Source organism: Rhipicephalus microplus, chromosome X (genome assembly GCF_043290135.1).
Source record: "Rhipicephalus microplus isolate Deutch F79 chromosome X, USDA_Rmic, whole genome shotgun sequence".
Taxonomy (NCBI): Eukaryota; Metazoa; Arthropoda; class Arachnida; order Ixodida; family Ixodidae; genus Rhipicephalus; species Rhipicephalus microplus.
The window spans coordinates 268,027,797-268,049,463 of NC_134710.1; the positions used below are offsets into that span (position 1 = coordinate 268,027,797).

The following is a 21,667-nucleotide window of genomic DNA, read 5'->3' on the forward strand; positions in this document are numbered from 1 at the left end:
CGCGTACAAACGCACAAACTACCGAGTTCAGTGAACGTGAACTGCTCTCGCGACATCGGTATGTTTAAAAGCAGACACTTTTACAGGGCGACAAGGGATCAAAAGATAATTTCGTGCAGCAAACAGCCAAGGAATAACAGCACGACAAGAGGTTTGCATGAGCGAAGGATAGATCGCGTAGCGCGACGCGAATCTTTAAAACATGCAAGCAACGCACACAGCGACTGTTTCTTACGGTGATATAAAATAAGCCACCTCAAAACATATTTGCCTATCGGGTCTCTGGTTCGTCATCCTTGCTGTTCCAACAAGCCGCCCGGGCCATCGCTTCCTGCACAGCATTTTTCACGCAATGAAGTAACCCAGTTACGTAATTCAGCGGCTTTCTTCAACTTACCGAAGTTTTGGCATTCGCTGTGCTCTTCAGTCGCCCGCCAAAAAGCTCGCGCTCACGCATAACATCAGCCACTGCTTGTCACACCAGGGGCCGTGGATTGTCTTTAGAAGTACACTTGACATGGAATCACGTGAACAACACGAGTAATCAATAAATGGAAGAAGAAATCACTTTTCAGAGCCAACGCGAATGGCCGCGTCCGATGTGGCTGTTTGGAGCGGCAACGTACGGCAAGTCATCGTCCGCCACTCGATCAAAGCAGCAGAACTTCCCGACACGCGGAAACTATCGCGTAGACGAATTCCAAAGGAGGAGAAGTATACAATGCACGCAATATCTATCAACACGGCAATTATGCAACCGCGGACTTGCTGCACATGTCTTTGCGTGAAGCTGGTGGTGAGCCTGCAGTGCAACGAGGCCTGTAGCAACTGCTGATTTACAGGCTTAACCAAGATAAGTGTGCAGGTGGCAGCACTAACGAGTCAATATACAAATATTTTACACTAACGATCAAGAGTACCTATAACTTTTCAAGCCAAATGAAGCTTTCCTAAACATTAGTTTGCAATATATGTAGTTACGCAGTTGTATGTATTTTGTTTTGCATAACAAAAAAAAGTTTCACAACTCATGTCAAAAGCGATGGTCATGTCTGAGTCTCTGCAACACAATGCCAAAAAGTACAGATCTCAAGGACAATGCTTTTGCAGCAGCGGCTTTGTTCGTGCGCAGAAAAGATTGAATGGCATGCATTCCTGCTCTACAGAGAAGAAATATCGGATGTCCGTTCCCTTACGTCTCTACGCAGTGGCGTAGCCTGGGGCTGGCACACCGAGTCCGTTACCCCTTTCTGCCATCCCCCCTCGCCGCGCCTTTCGGGCGTTTTTTTTTTTCGTCCTGGCATACATAAAGCAAAATGACTATTTACCTCCCCCCTCCATGAGGTCAACGAGGGATTCCTTTCCTTACCCTCCCTTGTTTCTTTTTTTTTACCTACGCCGCTGTCTTTACGTGACAGCTAGCGTTGTGACAGTAACACAGGGGTGGGGTGAGAGGCATGAAATTAAAACTTCTCTCTCCCTCTCCATCACGCCTTCGCCCTCTACCACCTACCGGTGGCGGGGAGGGGGGAGGGGGGCACACGTTTGGCAGCTGCCGCTCCCAGCCCTATTTTAGTTGTAAAAGTGTGACTTATACTTAAATACGCTTTCAAATGCTGACTACAATGATACGATGAGTTTATCTCCTGTGCTGCCCTCGCTGTCCACTGAGCCCCGCCGTGGTGGTCTAGTGGCTAAGATTGCTAATTCGGCTGCTAATTCCCGCAGGTCGCGGGATCGAATCCCGGCTGCGGCGGCTGCATTTCTGATGGAGGCGGAAATGTTGTTGCCTGTGTGCTCAGATTTGGTCAAAGAACCCCAGGTGGTCGAAATTTCCGGAGCCCTCCACTACGGCGTCTCTCATATTCATAACGCGGTTTTGGGACGTTAAACCCCACATATCAATCAATCAATGTAGGGAACGAGAGATGCATGCAAAAAATAATCACCACGAGATGACGTGTCATTATAGCGTCACATGATAAAGTCATTACATCGCACCCAATCTGCCCCGCCGCGGTGGTATAGTGGCTAAGGCACTCGGCTGCTGACCCGCAGGTCGGGGGATCAAATCCCGGCTGTGGCGGCTGCATTTCCGATGGAGGCGGAATTTAGGCCCGTGTACTCAGATTTGGGTGCACGTTAAAGAACCCCAGGTGGTCAAAATTTTCGGAGCCCTCCACTACGGCGTCTCTCATAATCATATGGTGGTTTTGGGACGTTAAACCCCACAAATCATCGCACCCAATCTCATCATAGCTTGTCCAAAGGATGGCTGATTGGCTACGCAAAACGGTGTCTTAAACTGTGGAGGCAATGCATAAGCACATTAGTTGCAGAAAGTTTTCGAAGGGTGGCAGGATGAACACATAGACAGATTGGAAAAAAGAAAGAGATGGCTATCGCCTTCGAGTTGTCTTACGTGAATGCAAAAGGTTACTGGATTATCATCATCATCATCACCACCATTATTATTATTATTATTATTATTATTATTATTATTATTGCTCTTATGGTCTAGCTGGTTTACACTTAAGCATTTGTATGAAGACATTCTCTGCTTGTCAATGTTATATTTACTGAAACATGATCGAAAAATCTATGGGAATACAAACTGTTTAGTGTATTAAATTTCTGACAGGCAACATGTACGTGAATGTCGAGATCAGCAAGTAATTGAATTAGACTTAGGTGCACGTTAAGAAATCACAGATTGTCGAAATTTTTGAAGCACTCCGCAACGGCGTTTTTCATAATCATATCGTGGTTTTGGGATCTAGAATTCCAGTGATTATTACATTTAGTAGTAAGAAATTCAGTTTTTGTTAGCTATAAAAGAGTAACGCAAATTTTTTCAATGTGATGTCTTTTGACATTAGGACACGGACTGGAAGATATGCTTACTTTAATCATCAGAAATCCTGGTGCATGTTGATTGATATGTGGGGTTTAACGTCCCAAGACCACCATATGCTTATGAGAGACGCCGTAGTGGAGGGCTCCGAAAATTTCGACCACCTGGGGTTCTTTAACGTGCACCCAAATCTGAGCACACGGGCCTACAACATTTCCGCCTCCATCGGAAATGCAGCCTCCGCAGCCGGGATTTGAACCCGCGACCTGCGGGTCAGCAGCCAAGTACCTTAGCCACTAGACCCCCGCGGGGGGGGGGGGGGCAATCCTGTTGCATGTTTTTATCTGAGTCTCCATTGCAGACCTGATGCTAAAAGACATTAGACTTTGCAGGTCTAATGTCAATTTAATGACTCATTAGGTGTGCATTAGGGACACATTAGACTCTCAAAATTCATTTTCATAAAGGTTAGCCTGCACAATGTCTTCCATGCATACACATCGAATAGAAGCGCTTCTACCGTGCCCGTCCCCATTCCTAGCCCCCACCGCATCTGAATCATAAGTGCTTTTGTTCTTCGACGCGCTTTCACAGTCATAATTATTAACATCCCAGTACCGGCTTTCCACACCTGTTCGTGTACTCGTCATTACGTGCACTCGTCAGCCAGAATATGGGGACAGTCCTTGGCAAACAGCACCATTGGCACTGTCACTGACCGAGATTCGCTTAACTACATTGAGCTCGAAAGTAGCTTGAAATTAACCTTGAAATGGAATCCAACACTACATGTTCACAATATTAGGGGCGCTTGAGTTTTTTTTACTCCAGTTATTTAAGTTGTAGTGGCAGGCAAACGAATTGTGATGCGTTTGCGAACGGAGCAGAATTGAAAAACAACAGAATATTTACCGGTGACAGAAGGTGCAGAATAACCGAAGGTCAACTAAAAAAAAAATAATTCTATTTAAATAGCGCGCTGATTGCGCCGTGAGCACGCGTTAGCGGTGGCGGTGGCGCGCCAGTCAATAGGCGTCGGTGGCGTAGAAAAAGTTGTTGGTGGCGGCCACAAAAAATGTGGTCTTTACAGGCAACTACAAAAACCACACCACAATATGACAATTGTGCCGATAAAAGATCAGACTAACATATCAAAACCAGCTGAAATCAATAATCTTTTTATTAAAAAAACAACACTTTGTGAAATAAAGCACCTAAGAACTCCGCAAGCGCGGGCGCGCCTTTGATGGCCGCATTTTTCGAAGTTCGTTGAAGCCGGGACCAATTGGCACGCATTATTCGTTAAGCCTTTACTTTATGGCACGAGTCCGTTTTGGCTGAGGGACGGCCTTAAGCTCTCCCATAGTAGAGTACCCTGTGCTCTAAATCGTTACCCCCTTTTTTAAACACCCCCCCCCCCTTCTTTGGCTGACTGTAAAGTCAAGGTGTGCCCCCGGGACGGCTCCATGCTCTCCCATTGTAGAGTACCACGTACTCCAATTGTTACCCCCTCTCTAAATAAAAAAGTAGACTCGCAGCCGTCAAAGGGCGAACCGAGGCTCGCTGGGCGCTTGTGGTCAGGAGGCTGGCCATGACCGATAAGCGCCTTGCCATGGAGAAACATGAGAGATAACACAGGTAGGGCATTGCGGCCGAGATACTGCGCTGCTTTCAGCGCCACGAGCAGCTGGTGAGACCCTGTCTTCGGCATAAATAAATCAGACAAAAAATTCCGCCATATCCACGAAGTGAACGATGATGAGTGGGCGAAGCCCTGGAGGTAAACCTGGTAAACCATGAATCCTCTGTACATTTTGCCCACTCGATTTTATTACATCGTTCCCCCTAGCGTACGTCGCCGCACTAAATCGAACGATTGCCTTCAACCAATGACACGCGCCATATGTGACATCATTCCTATTTTATAAGATCTCGCGTCTTTCATCAACTACAGTACCGCTTTCTAGTTTATAACATCTTGCATCTTTTCATCATCAGCTACAAGTACCACCATCTAGTAAACACTAGAAGAACTAAACGAGAGGTGGCTACATACAGGAGACGGTACCGCCATCTAGTGAACACTGCAAGAACTAAACTAGAGGTGGCTACATACAGGGGACGGTATCGCCATCTAGTGAACACTGCAAGAACTAAACTAGAGGTGGCTACATACAGGCTACAGGGGACGCACAGCCCACGCCCTAAGGAGCTTCGCCCCTAAAAAGTGCTTCTTTCTGATGCTGGGATACACCCTGATTCGCCGAACGCGAGTGCCTTTACCACTAGGCTATACACCCATGCTTCGACTAAGTGATTACATGTGCTGTACCGTCTGTTTTACACTTATTAAGGGAAATCTCAGAACGTACGCGTCGCGGTGCGGCCAGCACTTCAGTCATGCATTGGCAAGCAGCTCGGGCATGTCAGACCAGGAGATCTGGAAGTACATTTGAAGTGCGGCGGCGAGGTTAGTTGATTGATTTATTTGTGGGGTTTAACGTCCCAAAACCACCATTTGATTATGAGAGACGCCGTAGTGGAGGACTCCGGAAATTTTGACCACCTGGGGTTATTTAACGTGCACCCAAATCGGAGTACACGGGCCTAACAACACGGTGAGGTTTGTCGGCAGGGATATAATATATATAATATATTCGGGGTCGTAAAAGCTGTTGGTGGGGGGAGGGGGCATGCCCCCCCCCCGATTTCTAACCTGTAGAGGCGACGGCCGCCACTTCCACCCCCCCCCCCCCGTTCCGGAGCACCTGGTGCAGACACTAGAAGGGCCTTTGTGTTGAACCGTATCGTCTGCTATGGCGACACGTGAGTACAGCCAATGCCACCTAGATTATTAGGCCCGCTTCCTGCCGCCGTGGCATCACTCATTTCGCTCGTGTGGGTGTGCGTACGGGAGGCTGCAAATCCATTGCCACCATCCTGTCCAAGTAAAAGATAAAGCTTTGGCGGCAAGTTTTACATGCTTAACAGCTTTATTCTGCCTTTTGGATCGACAAGGGCGTTGGTTCAAGTAAGGCATTGCGCTTCAAAGCGTTTATAAATTCACCTGTGAGCCATTTCTTCAACGAAAGTCAAAGATGGTTACGCTATCGAATGTCTGGTCGATCTATGAAAGCAAGATGGGACGTGCCAATAAAGATACAAAATAAATGAGGTGAATTTTGTTCGTTTTTTGTTTATTCACACACACAAACACACGCACACACACACACCCACGCACGCACGCACGCACGCACGCGCGCGCACGCACGCACGCACGCACGCACACACACACACACACGCACGACCGCACACACGCACGCACGCACACACACACACACACACACACACACGCACGCATGCACACACACACACACACACACACACACACACGCACACACACACACACACACACAATGTAGAGCATGCAGAGAAACTGTTCCAACTCATTTGGAAAGTTTCAGCAATTTTATTTGTAATGTTTCAAAAATCTGTCTTCATCGACACGTAGTTTTTGAAGAGAGTTTCTGCTGCTGTCACAAGTATGTTATTCAGCACATTATCAGGGTCATGACCATTGCAAAAGAAAACAAACTCTTTTGTTTCACGAAAAAGTCTTGTGACCAACACAAGAAGCGTTGCTTCCTCTTTTGCTCTGGGCACTGTCGCAGTTGTGCTTAGTCGATTATATAACTTAGGCCCTGAGAAAAATGTTAGTGTCTATGTTAAACCCTGTATTTTCCTGGGCACTCCTATTCACTGCCGATTCTTGGATCGGTATATTTAGGTAGTGGTTCTTAAATATTCTAGCCTGAAGTATAAATCACACCTGAACACGAATTAAGAAAGCGCTTTACCCTAAGAGTTTACACGCATATAAATTTCAAGAAAACATAATATGCTATAACGTGCCAACGGCAATAAAGTGGTAAAATCGTCAAGAAATACTATGCACAAAACCAATGCATTGTCATTATTTTCGTTTTAATCAATCATGTGAACAGAAGTAATACCAGTCCGCGGTGCTAATCGCCAATAGCAAAATGTTTACTGACCCTGAAGAAAAAAACACCTGTCTTGCAAACGTACTGCGACGCGCGTTTAATATTTGATTGCCAGGGCTTACGCTAACAAGTCAGAAGCGCACATGATACCTTTATTTTAGAGCAAGAAGGGAACATGGTGGAGGTGGGGTCATTGAAACCAATCAGAAATATGCAGTACGGACATACGTACCATCAGGTCATGAAAAAAAAAAAAACGAATGCCGACGTCAGCTTGACGAACAACACACTCCCATTTTGTTCTCCGGTTGTCCTTAGAAAACGAGAACATTCACAACTTCGGTCCCTTCGCCGCGACAATAGGTGACCGGTAATATGGGAAATCGCAGGGAACTGTGGGATACGACGGCTTCCGGTTCGACGCACCACGCGGGTTAGCAGCGGCACGCGCACATTTTTGTAATGCTCCGTTGAAAAAAGCCCCTCTCCATGCAATGTCAGTGCCTTAGAAGTTGATTTTTTGTTTATGCTGACCGTGACTGTGACGATGACAATGCGAAAGCCATGAATGGTAAGGAAACTTTTTTATCGTACTAAAATGATCTGCAATGCTTTTATACTGTTCGAAGGTACTGTCAGTTCGCGCTAGCACATCAATCGGTATAGAAAACAGTTTTCCTTTCATGATACGTTACTGCAGATAAAAAATCACTATTTTAATAAATCTCAGGGGATGGGTATGACTGTAGCAGTGTGATAAGAGTTTAATTCGGGATGATGATCAAGCTACGCGGCACAGCGTTACATAAGTAATACAGTCAGACATATACGGCGCCGAATAATCGAAACTCTGCGCTTGTTTAACGCACTTCTTCCTCTAGGTCCCATCCTGGCGCACAGTTTGACTATGATAAACGCTAATGAACTCGTTCAGCGCTTCGTGTAAACTTACTCTTGAGTGAAGCTTTCACGTTTTTTTTTGTCATATATATATGGGTGCAACGACCGGTGCTCATCATTTGGCAGGTAGATTTTGTCCGCGCATTCCCCTAATATCTTTTCTAGGTGCGCCTGCGTGATAATTTATTTCTCAATATAATATTCGCAGCGAATTCATGCGTAAGCTTTTTTTTTTTAGTGTGGAATGGGCAGGTACCTTTGATAAAATGGTTTTCGCACACTATGGCTTCCTCAAAGGCTACCTGTCAGTGTGCCTCTGTTCAAAGCCAAGGCCAACCTCATTTTTTTTCTTAATTCCATGTGAATTGATACCTGCGTTTGCCTTTCATGCTCGAATTAGAGCAGCCAATGGCTGAACAACAGATCGTGTTTTATCAGGATGAAGATAAACGGGCGATCGCGCTCGCGAATGCCAAATAATCCGAGGCCTGTAGCGAAGCGGTTCGCCATTGTCTACTCTTCTCGAACCGGAAGCCGGTCGCAGACTTTGCACCCACTATCCCTCGCTCTTTTACTGGTCACCTATTCGCCACGCAGCATCGCCCAACAGTCAGCATTTGCAGCCGTACAGATTTCGAATATCCAGTGCATAAAACACATCACATAATGACGCTACAGTTCGCGGACACAGAAAAAGACAGTCTTCTCGAGTCGCCAACAAGTACACCAGCACACCACGAAAGCGTTTGTCGGGCTTGTCTATCCATGTCTGTCGAGCGATGAGAGCAAGCGTAGGTACGTCTGTGCATGGAAACACGCTGGTCCCAATGGTATGACGTCAGAGGCCGAGACAAACACAGTGAGCAGGCCTGAAATCATCTAGATGGCATTGGTACAGTACTGGCCACACCACGCGGCATGCGATCTGAGATTGCCCCTAAGTGTGAAACAGACTGTACATCCACGTGAATGCTTCTTAAAACAACGTGAATATGTACACCTAGTGCAAAACAAATCCAGGAAGACAACACTTCCTAGTCAGACTTCACTGATTTTTGTGGTAGCGCATTAAACATCCTCAGCAAGACACGATGCAGAGTCGACATAAATAATTGCACGAATCAATAAAATGTTTTATTCTAAAAAAGTCACAGGTTTGCTGCAGAGGTGAAGCAATGATCGCGATAGCAATAAATTCATTCAAGTCATGAGCAGAATGGAAAGGAGATCGAAACGTGCCCCGCATTTCCCACGCACACATGACGCATGAAACGTACTCACAGGTACAGATGCACGCGAATAAACGTCGCAGTTGTTACTTCGCTGTGTCTGAAAAGCCTGCGCTTTTCGCAAATGTAGACTGCAATGATTGCAGGGACCTTTGTGCGCCAGGAAACTACAACATAATTGGTAAAGCCCGAAGTTAGATAAGACGTACGATCCTTCCCTCCTCCCCACCGCGAGATAAAGGCGTGCGAGGGAGCGTCACTTTCCTCTTCTAACGCTCCCCCTCCTCTAAGGAGGGCAAAGTACGCGTAGGAGATTAGAGCGCGCGCCACCGCGCGATGTGGCGACGCTAAAGTCCCTTAGGCGACGCGCGCTCATTGCGCCATCTTGCGGGTAATGCTGAAAACACGATACCCCCCCCCCCCCCCATGATGCCCGTGACCAAGGGTAAGTGGTAGATATAAATAGCTTGCCGTTTAAACGCGAGTGACGTGCTCTTCGGTGACTCAGGAGTTAACGCCTCACACTCGTGATTGAGGAAACTCAAGTTCGAATCCGCGCGACGTTTTTTTTTCTTTTTTTCTGTTTTGAATTTTCATATATATTGATATGTATACATATATGTTGAGTGACGTCGACGCCGGCGGCAAAATGCAACCGAGAGTGTCCATATATTTGCTATCGCAATAAAATGTGTATGCTGGAAGCACTGCATGTAATTGGCATGCGTAGCACGCACACCTACATACATTGCCTGGTTCCACTACAGTGGTAAGTGTAGGTCTGGCTATAGTTACCGCCTGCATTCTCTCTTGCGTACTAGTTAATAGGAACTTTTCGAATAGTTCGGGGCCCCAAACCCTTTTGCGTATGCGGGCTTTAGGTCAAGCAGGAGCGAAGAGTTTTTGAATAGGGTCTGCGGTGCTTTGGATTCTCTCCCAATTCTTGGTCATGTCGCTTCAGTGGGTGCTATCACGTTTGCCTGACAGATTGCTTTTGGGGCAAGCTTTAGGGTTCACGCTAAATTCTAGAAATAGCGTCTCCAACCCAAACGCGCTTTCGCGCATGCGCTGTGGCCTTGAAGCTATTTCTTTGGGGCCCCTATTTGAAAATGAATGATTGTCTGTAAGTTCACTAAAATATACTGTCACAGTTGTTAGTGCCTGCGCCGTTTTCTTTTTTATCGATCACACGCAGTCATGATTGTACAAGAACGTAAATCTTGGTCCATCAGGTGCGTCTTTTTAGAGGTGTCATAAGTTTTCGCCCCCTGTCTTTCTGTTAATGGTGTTCCTTTAGTGTGCAAGCTCCCAGCTAAAACGGTCCATCCGCGAAGGCGCGTCCTTCCAATGTATGAGCGCACCAGCTGTCGCACTCCGCCGCCATCAGAGCCCGTGCGGTACACTTTCCCTGAAAGGAACCATCGAAGGTGCGCTCCAAGTCTGCGCACAGCCCTTGCTTTCACCGCCCGCTGAGAACGCGTCATTTGTTGCCGTCCCCAAGTGTCCCAGCAATGAAGGCTGTTTGAGAAGCTTCGGGCGCGCATGTGTGACGTTAACTGATGCAACCGGAAACGAAGCCCCCGCCGCCTAATAGCTGTTCGTTTATATACACGCGTCAGTCAACTCGCTGCTTCTTTCCTAACACACGAACAAGTTGGAACCTCGAAAACGTGCACGCGTTAGCAAAAGCGTGAGGGAGCGGGGATGGAGAGAAAAAAACAAAAAGGGTGATTTTTTTTTGCCTGGTGTGGTCTAAACGCGTGCTTCCTTGTCGATGTCACCCTAACGAGTTCGGCCGCACGTGCACTCACGCTAGGCCACGACGCGCGCGCCAAGCTGGGCACAGTTATGAATGGGGTTAGCTATATTCTGCTTTGCCCGAGCGGTGCTCGATGAAGAGAAAAGAGAGACCGACCGAGTTCGCTCTCCTCCGGTTCCTGGCTCGGCGTATAAGGCGAGAATGCGGAAACCCGTCAGTTTGACGCGGGCCTGCAGGTGCCGCGCGGAATGCAAGCGGCAAACAACGCTCGCCCTGGCCTCGAGCTCGGCTCGCCCGACGGAAGTGACGCGTGTATTTTTAGAGGTTAAGTCACACCGCGGTTTCTCTTCTCACCTCCGTACTCCCCAACAACGAGCCCGGTTACAATTCTCCACCACCAAGGGTTCGCGCCCCGGGCAGGCCTCGATCTGCAGACCCCCATACTTTGGGCTTCACGCGTATACAGGAGCCGCACATGAGCGACTTGTGTGTCACTCTTGCGCTGTGTGTAAACGATTGCGACTGAACTAAGCAAGTATATATCTCGGGACCATTAACGCTTGAAGTTGTGACTTCATAAACTCGCGCTGTGGTTGTCGTAAGTGCTTGCGGCCATGGGCATCGGCAGGATTTTGTCTTGGGGGGTGCAAACCCCCGATGCATCGCTGCTGGGGGAGGGGGGAGGGGGGAACGTTGGTGTAGCCTGGGTTGGGGGCAAGTGCTGGAGTGGCTTGAGGGGAGCAGTGCCCCCTTAGCACCCACTTGCTGACGCCCATGCTTGCGGCGAAGTATTCACTCATACTGATATGCTTGGCTTACAACGACTGGCTGAGCGCAGCGCCATAGTTTACTTCCTAGCCGCCGCATCGTCTATGTTGAAGCGTGTAAGAGAACATGGCAAACTCAACCAATTACACGCAAACAGTAGGGAGACTTTGTACGTTATATTGCGTCAATATATAAAAAACTACTAAATAGAGCATGCTCATTTGTAAAGAGGACGTTCTTTTGATCAAGTGCCGAATTTCAACTGTTCTTCGTTGCCCGAGGAAACTATTTCGCTGGCAAGGAGACGCTGCTGAAGTTTTACTGGTCTCATTGAATTACGCTGATATACGTGCAGTATACAAAAATACACGAAACGTCGAACGATGACATGCATCTTGCAGACATTATACGCTAATTTATGCCCCCGCGTTTCATTCTCGGTCATTTTTGGGCAGGTGAGAAGCGACAGATGACTTAAGATGAGCGGCAAAATTAGCGTGAGATGCTAAAATTCCTATAAGCTTTGTTATGATGCTACCACATAATGTCTTCAACGTGAAGTTAGCGCTGGTTGCTCATGCTTCCCAACGACCACTTCATACATCTTGCTGCGTCGTCGACTTTCGCATTATATCCTTCCTCAGAAATGTCCGCATAAAATATCTTTACCGATGTTGATTGCTTAATTGATGCGGTACTCATGGAAGAAATGGAAGAAGTCCCCACGCCTTACGGACGTAGCATCACCGGTACTCTCATGTTACAAGTCATCATATCTCCGTTCACCACATACGTATAGTTATCGCCGAGAAGATCTGGTGCGACGCCACAGAGACGTCATTTTTGTGTTTAGACTTTTTACCGACTCGTGCCGCCCTTATAAACTACGCTCAAGTCAATCAGCCGAATTTCTTCAGCGGCGTTTGGCACTGCTTTGAACAAAGCATTATATAATGTACTTTCCCACTCCTTAACAGCCCGCGTACGCTTACAGTATTGTAAATAAGTAAATATAATTAGTAAATAAATACCCACTGCTAATGTTAGCCCTATCAGGCGACGTCGCTGTCACGTGTACCATTCCAAACGCACGGCAATTCATTCCGAAATAGACAGGACGCTTCAAAAACGTCATCTATACTGAGCATCTTCAAGCCCGTCTTCTGTCATGTTGGTCAAAAAAAATGCCAGTCCCGGCCTGTAGCTATAGCTCAAAGGAGAGCACCGACGAAAGCATATGTAGTCTCACGAGCCCCATTAAATTGCCGAGTTTTGGTACCATTCGTGTAAACGCCGCAGATGCCGGCATCGTTTTTTCTTTCTTTTTTTTGTTTTGATAAACCATATATTTATTTACTTTTCAGTACGTCAAAGGCTCCAGCTATAGGGTGTTACATAGGCGCTTCCCCTCGCACCTCCCTCTCTTGAAGCATTCTGCGTCTGTTCAGAGCATCGGGAGCAGCGTCGGCTGATCCAGCGGGCACGTGGCGGGGCGCGAGCCAATGAGGCCCTGAACGAAGAATTACTCCACATAAGGAGGATGATCCTTTTGCCTACATAAATAAAAGTTTCCTCTCTCTCTCTGTCCCCACAAAGTCGGTCCATATACCATTTGTTTAAACTTACACGGTTGTACTGCGTACAAGGCTGTTAAATGGTTTACTCCCAGATCGAGCAGTGTTCGTTTATTCGCAATCATTGCGCTGAGAGACACTGCTGCATTATCGGTGCCCTAATGCGTGACCGCCTTCTCAATATATGACTATTTATGGTTTTGTGTTAGGAGCAATAGATTTGCTGTACCAAAGATAATAAAGCGATGCATACAAGCTTGGTGATGATCGCGAAGGAATTCATGTTCGTCAGCCTCTTATCATCACCAGCCATCTATATGGGTTACTGGTGAGTACGTCACGGCGTGCAGTGAACCGCCTTTGATTGCACTGCTCTTGCTTTCCTTCAGGTCTTCAGGCAAGGCCACTGCAAGGGTAATTTTCGCTTAAGAAGTTCAGCCAAGCGACGGCCTCAATTCATACAAGAAAGGAAGCAAGACAGCGGTGTATTAGGTGTTTTACGCTGGTTTATTCTGCCTCGAGGGCCCTCATAAGTAGAACGAGGCGTATAGCAACTTTCTGGTATGCCTTGTAGTCTGTTAAAAAAGTCACTGAGCAGTCACATTAGTTTTAGAAACGTGGCAAACTTCATTGGGTGTGTAAGAGTATATACAGTTGGGAACGGTAAACTTTTCTAGAATATATCACGTGACCACAGAAGATTGATGCTCTGAACGGCAACACGTGGTGTGCCGCAGATATAACTGAAAAAGAGGACGAGAGAAGTAACTCAAAGCAATGACGCATTGTAAATTTAAGAATACTGTGAGAATAAAGCTCACATATTTTACTTTTTTAAATAGTTATAATGGCCCCGACGCGCTGAAATCGCCATACGATTCAAATATGCACGCCATGTATAGGCCTCCGGACTACTTTCAACCAGTCGGGATCCTAAAGGTGAACCTGTATCACGGAAGTTATTGCGTTCCGCACCTATAGAAATGCGGCCACCGTTAGCGGGAATCGAACCAACGCCCTGATGCTGAACGCCATAGCCGTGCACGATGGCACGTCTCTAAATTACTAATGGAGCCGTTTAGAGTGTCGTAAATCATAACGTGCGTGACCACTCCGAAGTGCTTAGACTGTAAAACATGTCGCGCACATTCCTGCTGCTTTGCGCGATATTCGGGCCAACAATGCGTCGTGCAGTTAAAAATACTGTCGGCACCCGCGAGATTACACTGTTCGGACCACCCAAGCAGGCACATATACCTAGAAAGGTTCCGCGTGTTTGAGCGCACCAGCGGGGATTTATCCGGTAGTAATTGCGCGCGCGGAACATTCTCCCAACAAGCAAATGCCGGTCCCACCGAAAGCGGTCCGCAAGACGTCGTCGTTCTGACAGCGCCGGTCGACGAACGTGCAGCTCTCATCTCTCGAAGAACGCTCGCAGTTTGCGCTTTACACTTGCACGGTAATTGTTTCGCCCCTATCCGATATCTCCGCCGATGCTATGTTGCGCAAGCAGAGCACTATATGCCTCTCAGCTCGCTCAGCGACCCGACCTTGCGCGGTCGGTAATATATGTGCGCGAAGGCTGCAATTAGCCGCTGGCTGCGTCAGTATTCACAAAGCGCATCTATGCGCATGCAAGCTCGCGAAGAGAGGCGAAAAAGCCCAGGGGAGCTATGTGCGGACCAGCGTGCTATAAATAAGTTCGCTGCACAAAAGGCATCCGCCTCGCCCTTCGTACTTATAGTGAACCACTTTGCAATGAGCGCCCGTAAACGCTTGCCAGGCGACAAATGTTTGCATGCACGGTGCGAAAAGACCTACATGGTGCGCTCACCAGCGAGCACGTGTACAAGAGGCCTATGATGTAGAAATGTGGGCCAAGTGCAGCTTGGGACAGAGGGGGGAGTTTCCGCCGGTGCACTACGCTACGCTGCCCACCACTACATGCGCGACACGCTGACACCGATCACTTTGCCCTTGTGGACAGAAGTCACGACCAGCGGGACTATTATTGGGGCGAGGTGTAACATATATGTATTGACGCTTCCTTTGTGTCGTGTAAGACGATAATTATATTATTATTATTATTATTATTATTATTATTATTATTATTATTATTATTATTATTATTATTATTATTATTATTATTATTATTATTATTATTATTATTATTATTATTATTATTATTTACGGGATGAGGCCGCCACGTCTTCGTTAGCGGCAGGTGGCCACAGGCTGCGTTGCTGCTATACTTGACTGAGCCGTTGTAACATCGAAAGGAGGCGAAAAATCACCCCGGAAATAATATTCCGACGGTCTTTTTGGATCAGGAAACCTGCAGCCTGTGGGGCAGTGCTAGGCGGGCCCCAGTATGAAAGTATGAAAAAAAAAACGCCCCCCCCCCGCTCCGCCTTTTTTTGTCATTTTCTATCTAAAGGCCGACATGGCAATTTGTACTTCAAATGGGGTTAGAACGGAACAAAACAGAAAAGAATCGATTCCACTTTGCATTGCCCCCAATTTTCACACTTAGCCAATTCACGTCTTTACTTCCTCTTATTGCGCAAATCCAGAAAGAAAGGGGAAATAACAGTTTGTGGAAATACTAGGTCAGGGAAGGACCTTCATTCCTGAATCTCCAAGTGTATACGTCAACGGCTACTCCTCCTCGCCAGCGTATTGGGCGGCTTTCCCCTTTGCACGCGAGTCAGGGTGACGGTGAACTGCATGGTTACGCAAAGCGGCCATAACCGTGTACAGCAGCACGTATGCGTCTGCTAACAAACTTTCTGGCGAACGAAGCTCATAAAATCAAGCTTGTGCTCCCGACTAACTGGCGAACATTTCTGTGAGGTTCTGCGTTTGTCGATAAGTAACTTTTATACATATTTGCGGGTTGGCTAAAAATGTTTGAAACCAAAATCGCGTTGAAAGAGTTTTCACATTTTTTTTTTCGTTTTGGCTTGTATCTTATGTTTGTAAATTGCATCGTTTTGACATGCGTGCTAACCATGAACTCCGCTTTCGCTTTGTAAATTCGTGTGATTTCGCCGAATTTTCACTCTTTGCCTGCAATGCCACCTCCCCCTCCTCCCTAACCTTTCTACCAGATTTTTCGTCCGGCCCCCGCCATGTTGGCGTCATGCAACTTGCCCTTCCACCTCAAAAAATTGTCGACCCCGGCCCTAGAGGATGTACAGCTGGGCACAAGGGGCACATCTATATACGCATAAGAGCAAATACGTTCCAGGTGTTTGATGTCATACCACAATTTCCGATGCACTATATGCGCAGGGACGAAGCCAGTTTGCTATCTATACTTGCTGTCAAGTCGAAATTACCGGAGCCCTCCACTACGGCGTCTCTCATAATCATATGGTGCTTTTGGGACGTTAAACCCCACATATCAATCACTTGCTGTCAAGTGACGAAGAAACCAAAATCTTAAATAGTAGGTAAAGCGTGGAGCATGGCTCATTATATATTGGGTGGATGAAGGGTTTATAACTGTCATCTCACTGTTTTTATGTTATACGCCCTCATCAGCAGGCTGAAAAAGGATCTAAGACTGAGCGGGTAAAGTTTCACTATTAGGCGTGTCCGAAGTTCTGTCATCTTTCGAGCTGCCTGAGAGATGAACCTCAACAGCTTACTCGTTGTGCGAGGACTGTAATACCAGATGAGAGATGTTCTATGGAAGACGGCTCGGCTTTATTTTTCCGCGTGATATCGCTTTTATATATACCTTTGTCGCCATCAAGGTAAAGACCATCAATGTAGAATTCCCAGACTAGTTCGTGAAGTATCTTCATACACCCGATGAGCTTACCAGATCTATACTAGTAAGGCCTACACGGGGTTGTCCTATATAGGCACAGTAGAAAGTGAAAGCCACGGTCGACCGACCGTTTTGTGCGTGCGTGGCAACAAAATTCACGCTTAAAAATTGAACTACTGAATGCATAGTCAATAAGTTCTTTCTGTTCACTTCGTAGAGCACGTTCTATCTTTAAACAAAATGATTGCATCGTTGTCTCCTACCCATTTCGTGGGCTTCATGTATGGCGTATGTACCTTCTTTGGTCGTGAGGACTAACTCATGGTCAACATGCACAGCTTATGTGCGCGGCTTCCCAGGCTATACGAACTGCGAGGACGCGTCGTTCATACATTTTCCACCAACGTCTTCAAGCGAGTGCTCTTCTATACAATAAACGAACCTTACAACACCAAACTGACAAATGAAATCGCGCACAGCATCGAATAGTTGTTTTTCGCAATTTTAAACGGGAATGCGCGGAGCTCTACAGAATGATTTGGTTGATAACACTTTTTTCCTCTTTCATAGGTGCACTAAAATACACTAAAAGAGCCGGGAATTACGAAGTATTTCCAAATGTAATGAAGATGAGAATGAAGATTCGCTTGGGCGTCTGTCGCTACGCACGTCATCGGCTTTCCTGTTGGACCGGTGCTGCTTCGGCTGCACAAATCGTCATCGCTTCGTCTAATAAAACGCCATACGATATCGAATATGGTTAGCTTGCAAAGTGCGACCAATGGAAGAGAGAATGCCCTAAAGCGATTTCCAATTGTGTGAGAATTCCCTTATGCAGCTTCGCTATACCCCGCTATAAGAGACTTGAATGGGCATACATCAACGAAGATTCTTTAATTATTTTTTTTACTTTTTGGGTGATGTATACTGTACATAAAAAACGCGTTCCGCGCCGTACGTTTTCGTTCTTGGATGAAAGTATTCATTAAATTCGTCTTCAATACTTTTGTTCTGCTTTTTAATGCACGCTCGCAGGTTCACAAAGTAGGCTCGCCACTATACAAGCTCTCAAGTGTGCTATAGAGCCTGCGAAGAGCGCTCGCTCAATTTTTTTCGTTGTACATATACGAGTGCGAAGACGGCATGGGTGCGCCCCTGCGGCCACACCTCCGCCAATGCATCTGCTCGGGACGTGGCTTATAAAGCGGCACGTCATAAAAGGGGCTTCGGGAGGTCTTGGGCAGCCTCAGCGCAGGGTGTTGCCGCCGTTGATTTTACGGCGTCGCGAAGCGGCGCTAGTGTATATATGCTATGTGCTCGTCCTTTTCCTCCCAACACCCCCGCCGCCCGATACACTCATAGGGGAGTAACGCATGCACGAAGAGATCGAATGTGTGTTAGGTATACACCTCTCTATAGGTTCTTTATATACATGTGTGATGGCTCAGCCCCTGCACGTATCCTATGCGCGTACTACTAGCTTTGTATCTGTGGGGCGGTCGAGCTCTTGAAACCCAGTTTGCTCAATCGGGCCTGTGGATGTATGCCCGATTCCCCTCTCTTTTGCTATCGGCCTCTACTTTTACTCGCAAGGTCGATGGCCAAATGATCCTTTCAAGCGGGCGTCTACCATCCAGACACACCATCCGATGCCGATTCTGTTTCTGCTGTGGGCGTCGAGCACGACCCTGCAGAAGTTAGTGCACTTACTTGCGGCATACGCTGCAGCTTTGCTCATGGGCGGCATGGGAAAACGATTCTTGACGATTCTTGACGAGTTTACTGGCTCCAGTGGCTCAATATACGTTGAAGAAATTCAGTGCGTGAGGGGTTCACGGGGAAAACTGGCCTCAAGTTCCTCGTGGAGGCCACTAAAGCTGCCGTCGTGAGCACACGGGCATGCACTGATGTCAAGCGCTGATATTGAAGGTATGCGTGCGACGCGGAATGCTGTCGGCATGCAAGGAAAATTTCCGCGGTCGCTTCCGCTATACTCGACAGTTACGTGGTGTATATGCGTAAGCCGCCTGACATTAACAGCATCCGACAATGTGCTATTTACATTCAGAGGTTCACAGTGTGTACACCATTCGCGGAAGACGCTGGTAGCTTCCGGGCACACACGGCCGCGCGACGTGAAACGGGCTACAGTAGAGACTTTCGTGGCCTATGAGCAAACTCGTCTTGCGGCCGCGGACCGGATAACCCAGCGAAGCGGCGCTTTTAAGTTGTTTGCCGAGTATTTTGCCCCCATGCGCAGCAACTGTGCAGCACTGTGGCAGTGAGATGAGCTGCACATAGTTCTACTTTAATGCACGCGCTATAGCAGTGTTCATGTCGGTAAGGTGGCGCTTTGGTTGTGTAGAGATTTTCGAGAAGATTGATGCCATAGTTGGAGAGTAGGGGGCACGAGGATGGGGGGGGGGGGGGGGTGAGGGGCTTGGGCACCCTCTGGGCTGCTCAGGGGAAGCAGGGCCCACCCTGACGCCGGCCCGGGATATTAAAGACGATAGTCTTTTGTTGGGGTACTTCGATGCGAAACTTTTGGCCTGTCTGTCTGTCTTTCTGTCTGTCTGTACATTTGTCTGTTTGTCTAGACGGCCCACCCCATCCGCAGCGCCCACCAATATTGCTCAAGTTTCAGCGTTCATACTTGTGCGATTGGCAATTGAAAAGCACTTATTGCGCATAGCTGAGGCACCATAACAACACGCCACTATTCCGTATGTGTGTCTTTATACTAGAAAATGCATACATAGGTAATTCTAAGGACCGCAGCGCTTATTACGCTGCGCCGACAATGAAACGCTAGGCTCAAAAAGGCGTTTTCAACGCTTTGCTAAGGCGACACGGTGGTGGCACCTGCCCGTCGCTTTGGCGCTCTACACCTTATGGCCTCCGAGACTGGTGCGCACGCCTTCCTTGATTTTCGAAGATAACTGCCAGGTAGCGCTCGTGTCTAACGTGCCTCGATGCGCTCGTTCGCCTTCGCTGCACCGATCGAGACACTTCTACGCGCGCCTCCAGAATACGATTCACCAATTTTCTCTCGCAGAACATCACATAAATGTATTGTTCACTCTCTCCAGACGCAAGACTATCGTCTTTCGACGTCATTTGCAGTGAAACATGCAGATACGGGGCCATTATTTTTAGAACTTGCCTTAGGCTCTCATCTACTGCCAATGGAGTGTTGGTCATCCTATCTTGCAGCTATTTTACAGAGTATTGCTTATGTCCATTCTTTCTCAGCCTTTCGTGCTTTTAAAATTCAGATCCTTGGGTAGTGACAAGGAGGGAGTCTGCCGCCGCGGTCTCATTGAGAATGAAGGTTTCTTTTATTGAACAGACATCTCTTTGTTATCTTCTTAATTATTTCGATGAATCTCTCTCTCTCTCTCTCTGAATAAATGAATATATATATATATATATATATATATATATATATATATATATATATATATATATATATATATATATATATATATATATATATATATATATATATATATATATATATATATATATATATACTGTGGGCATTTAACTCACCGCTTCTGCTTTACCTGTCCATAACCATCATCACATAGCGTTCCTCATCTTCATCGTCAGTAGATAATATAGCCCTTAAGTCTGTTCTGTGCCTCAGAGGTGACTCTTTTTGGCCACGTCTTAATAAAGGCGTGTAAAGGACTACGTCGCAATATATATATATATATATATATATATATATATATATATATATATATATATATATATATATATATATATATATATATATATATATATATAGTACAGTGAGAAACAGAAATGTGGAAGTGCACGAAGTCGGGTGCTCCCGTCCCCTTCGGGAATATGAATGAACTCTCCGCCCGCCTACGACTCGTGTTTTAGCTTGTTGTCGCGCATTATCGTTGCGCGCTAACTATATTGCGAGAATTCGCGATCTCTGGTTCACCGATGCGGAAATACAGATCACGGTGCCACAATGTTTTGTAAGGCGGCGGACAATAGACATATCCTCAGCTGTTCTTTATGCAGTCGGAGCGTTCCCCGCGCACTTATTACTTGGTGCACCTTTGAGCGATATTTCGCCGCATTTTATCGCGTTAGTGTTTCCGGGTCCGGCAAACAACTGCCAGTCTCTTCTATCGAAGCCGATAGAAAGAACGAAGCGTAGGTTGGTGTCGCTGGCCGGTATATATGTACGCGTAGGAAAAGCGGTGTGATGCCGTGCATAGCATGGGACCGCTCATAAAGAATCGAGTCGCGCAGAGGACAAAAGAGGCCGCATAATATGAGGAGCAGTCGCAGGTTCGCATGAATTGCGCGGCCTGCGCGTCCGCTCCCTGCGTGCTCCCGCACGGTCAGCGACGGTGCAGTCGGCGACACAAAGCGGGGTGCGTGACCGCTCTCGGAATCGTCTACTCTCGGGAGCCGCGAATCGTTTGGACGACTGCCTGCGGTCGCGCGGGCAGAGATGACTCACTGAGGACGACGGGGCGCGACACCACTGAAGCGCTTGCAGGTCTCTGCTGATGTCGGTATGATACGCCACTTCCGTGTTGGGCGACTGGTATAGGCGCGCACAGGCAGAGTGTGCGAGAAAGAGGAGGTACCTAGCCGAAGGCCACTGTACGACACCATGAGCCGCGTCCTTACCTCCTCGCGTTACCTTCTTTTTATTACTATTTAGTTTATATTTTTGGCCGCGAGTCTTACAGAGGAAATAATAAAAAGGATTAATGAAAGAATAGTGATACTCACTGCTGAAACACACAGTCGCCGGATGAAAGCGTCG

General features: G+C 47.1%; 1 protein-coding gene across 1 annotated transcript in view; it reads left to right on the forward strand.

Annotated features, from left to right (window-relative positions):
* The window catches only part of ko (Stork-head domain-containing protein knockout), a 370,856-nt gene that overhangs the window by 224,910 nt on the left and 124,279 nt on the right, over window positions 1-21,667 (forward strand). The gene's annotated exons all lie outside the window — the stretch shown is intronic.